This window comes from Nicotiana sylvestris, chromosome 1 (assembly GCF_000393655.2).
Source record: "Nicotiana sylvestris chromosome 1, ASM39365v2, whole genome shotgun sequence".
NCBI classification, from domain to species: domain Eukaryota; kingdom Viridiplantae; phylum Streptophyta; class Magnoliopsida; order Solanales; family Solanaceae; genus Nicotiana; species Nicotiana sylvestris.
Genome location: NC_091057.1, coordinates 90,854,526 through 90,859,201, shown reverse-complemented (window position 1 = coordinate 90,859,201; position 4,676 = coordinate 90,854,526).

The window sequence follows — 4,676 nt, the reverse complement described above, 5'->3', positions numbered from 1 at the left end:
TCCGTCCCACCAATATACTTTCCTGATATCATGATACATCTTTGTCGCTCCTGGATGGATAGAATAACGAGAATAGTGAGTTTATCCCATAACCTGCCGACGCAGCCCTGCAACATTAGGCACACATAATCGCCCTTGATATTTGAGGACCCCATCTTCTGTAATTTCAAACGTTGTCTTCTCCTTCTGAAGGGTGGTATCCCTGTAATGAACTAACACTGGATCCTCGTACTGGCGTTCCTTCACTTCAGTTACTAAAGAGGATGTTGTTGTATCCTGAATAGTAATTCTAATATCACCTGAGTCTAGTAACCGAACTCCAAGACTAGCTAGCTGATGAACCTCATGGGCTATTCCCCTCTTTTCTAGTTGTAAATACGACAGGCTACCCATAGATCTACAACTGAGGGCATCGGCTACGACGTTCTCCTTCCCCGGATAGTATAAAATATCAACGTCATAGTCTTTAAGTAGCTCCAACTATCTCCTTTGATGTAGATTCAATTCCTTTTGCTTGAAGATGTACTAGAGGCTCTTATGATCCGTATAGATATCAACATCAATGCCATACAAGTAGTGCCTCCACATTTTTAGTGCATGAATCACCGTGGCTAACTCTAAATCGTGGGTCGGGTAGTTCTTCTCGTGCTTTCTTATTTGTCTAGAAGCATAAGCCACAACCTTACCATGTTGCATCAGCACACAACCCAACCCAACGCCTGAAGTATCACAATAGATAACGTAACTATCGGTCCCTTCTAGAAGTGTTAGAACCAGTGCTGACTTTAATCTGTCCTTTAATGCCTGGAAACTCCGTTCGCAAGCATAAGTCCATTGAAACTTTGCTCCATTCTAAGTCAACTTTTTCAAAGGTGCTGAAAGGGAAGAAAATCCCTCTACAAATCTCCTATAATAACCTGCTAAACCGAGGAAGCTACGAACCTCCGTCGGTGTTGTGGGTCTAGGCCAAATCTTCACTGCCTCAATCTTTTGTGTATCCACCCGGATGCCTTCACCCGAAATGATATGCCCAAGGAAAGCTACAGTGTTTAATCAGAATTAACATTTAGAGAATTTTGCATACAACTTCCCCTTTTCTAGAGCTCTGAGCACAGTACGTGTCATGACCCAAACCGATGGGCCGCGACGGGTGCCTGAGTCCTACCTGTCAAACATCCCTAAGCATGCGTCTAAGATATGAACCTGAATAACATCTGCTGAATACGAAAATAACACACATAAAGGACACCTACCAACAAGGCATATGTACGTATACATGCAGAATACAGTGGGCGAGCCGGCAAGGCTGCTATAGACAACTATACATTCAAAACTAAAAGCCGATAAGGCCACATACAACCCAACTAGACATAATGTCTACAAACCTCTAATATAAATATAACTATACAAAGACGGGACTGAGCCACGTCATACCCATATATATATATATATATATATATATATATATATATATATATATATATATATATATATATATATATATATATATATATATTATATATATATATATATACACAAACGTATCGTACCAAAATCAAAAGCAGCTCCGGATCAAGTGGAGCACGCCAACTCTCGCTGATCAGGGATCCTAAGAAGGGGGACCGTCAACTTACCTACCTGTACCTGCAGGCATGAAACGTAGGACCCGTGAAATAGGGCGTCAGTACAAAAAATATACTGAGTATGTAAGGCGTGAAAATTAGTACGTAAAAGACATAGATGAAACATGGAATAAAGAAACACATCTTTAAATCTGAATAAATTTGTAAATTCTGAAACAATTATAATGTCATGCATATGCGTATAAATGTAGTGTCATGCATAGGTAATGGTGTACATAATATCATCAAGCCACTGTGGGCATCCCATCATATTGTCTTGGCCACTGTGGGCAACATCATCAACATATACCAGCTGATCAGGTGGTGATGCGTATATAACGTCGTAACCTTTTTCCATATCCTATATACATATATATGCATATATAACGCCAGCTTGTCATGGGTCAATGCACATGTATAAATGGGTGAAATGCATGAAAAATACGTAAAAATCTCAATATTCCTTCCGGATAAACATTTTCAACTGCATATTATTCTGAGACCCATGGAAAGAAGATAATAATAATTCACATAGGGAAATCAAGAATATTGACACCCCTAGTATTTCTATGAATAGAGTAATTTATGAAAACTATGCATTTACTCGTTTCCTCAGTATAATTTAGACCACGCCAAAAGAAAGAAGCGATGGCCTTAACATACCTGGAGTAGGGAAAACTCCGTATAATATTTCGTTGGGAACCTTCGTGGATTGAACTTAGAACCCAAAAATCGGATTAAGCTTCTGCGTTTTGAAATTGATGAACGAAATCTTGGTTTTGATTCCTTGAAATTTTTGAATGAAATTGCTTCCGATCTCATGAAGCTTTTATTTTGGAATGACACTTAGCTTCTGCTTATCACATTTCTTTGAACTAAAATTTGTTATATCAAAAGTGATTTATGGGGTGTTATGATTCCTAGAATGAGATAACAATTAGAAGTCTTATCTGGGTTAAATTAAGTTTTATTTAATCCTTAGGTGTAGACACCTATTCATAACTTGTTATGATTCATCTTCTAGATTGGTGGCCTTGTGCCACGTGGGGAGCGGGGGCATAATTTATAATTTAATAATTTTTTTATCCACTTATTAGTTAACTGGGTAATTTCCTGTTATCCGATAATTAATCAATTACCTGAATAATTTAAAAATTACCATAATTTACTTAAAATTCTACTTATTTTTAATATACTTATATACTTTATACATTATACTACCGTGGTCATATGGTACCTTGCATGGTACTAGTTCATAATTATCGGGTATTATCGCTCGACCCGTATTTTATCCCAAATTGGCCACTTTCAACAAAACTCGTTTTCTTTAATTCATGTACTCTTTTATCCATCATAATACTTATTTATCGCTTGTTATAAATAGCGTAAATACGTTAATGTCAAGATCATCTTATCCTCGAGTCTACGTCAATTAACCGAAGACGAAACTTTTAACGTACGAAAATGCGATATGTAACAGTACGCAAATGATCTGCATGTTCAGCCTCTAAATGAGAATACACTAATATATCGTCGATAAATACAATTATGAACAGATCTAAAGAGGGCATGAGCTCACAGTTCATCAAATCCATGAATACTTCTGGGGCATTGGTCAAACCGAATGACATAACCCAAAACTCAAAATGCCCATATCTAGTCCTGAATACTGTCTTCGGAATATCTTCATCCTTAACCCTTACCTGATGGTACCCGGACCTCAAGTCTATCTTTGAAAAACACTTGGTGCCTTGTAACTGATCAAATAAATCATCAATTCTAGGGAGCGGGTACTTATTCTTGATCGTCACCTTATTCAACTGCCTATAATCAATACTCATTTGTAAGGAACCATCTTTCTTTATCACAAACAACACAGGTTCTCCCCACAGTGACGTACTAGGTCTGATAAAACCTTTTTCAAGCAAGTCCCTTAGTTGTTCCTTTAACTCTTTCAGCTCTGCGGGGGCCATTCTATAGGGGGAATAGATTTTGGATGAGTATCTAGTAGTAGGTCAATGGCAAACTCAATTTCTCGCTCTGGCGGAAGACCCGGAAGTTCATTAGGAAACTCATTAACCACTGGGATGGACTGAATGGTTGGTGACTCCACTTCCACATCCTGAACCCGAACCAAGTGATAAATACAGCCCTTTCTGATCATCTTCCTTTCCTTGAGATAGAAAATGAATCTTCCTCTCGGTGATGCCGTATTACCTTTCTACTCCAAAACAGGCTCCCCTGGAAATTGAAATCGGACTATCTTTGATCTACAATCAACGTTGGCATGACAAGAAGCCAACCAATCCATACCCATTATAACATCAAATTCTACCATATCTAACTCGATTAAGTATGCTATGGTAGGTCGACCATGAACTACTATTATACAACCCCTATATACCTGCATAGCTATCACTGAGTCCCCAACAGGTGTAGACACCTCAAAAGGTTTAACCAATTCAGGTTTTATTTCAAATTTACTAGCAACCAACAGAGTAACTTATGATAAGGTGGAACCTGGGTCAATCAGTGTATATACATCATATGAGGAGAGTAATAATATACTTGTAACAACATCAGGCGATGACTCCTGGCCCTGTCGTCCTACCAACACATAAATGCGGTTCTGAGGGCTGCTCAAGCAAGATGCTCTACCTATGCCTCTACCATGACTCATTGGTGCCTGGGGACCTTACCTAGGAGGGCGTACTGATGATGACGAACCAGCTACAGATCCCGATGGCTGAGCTATACTTGCATCACCTCATCGGACAATCCCTTATAATGGCACGGATAACTACAAGTATAACAAATACCTAACCCCATACGGCACTGGCCGGTATGCTGCTTACCACATTGAGCACATTGTGGCAAGGGCGGCCTCATCTGATTTGACTCACCCCTATACTGAGAACCCGAGGCCCTAAAATTCAGACCAGACCCTGAATATGTAGAACGATCAAATCTATTACTGCCAAACTGAGGGGGCGCGCTAGCCGATGGCTGGGATGGATACCTCGGGTACTGCTGCCTCTAACCACCTCGAAACTC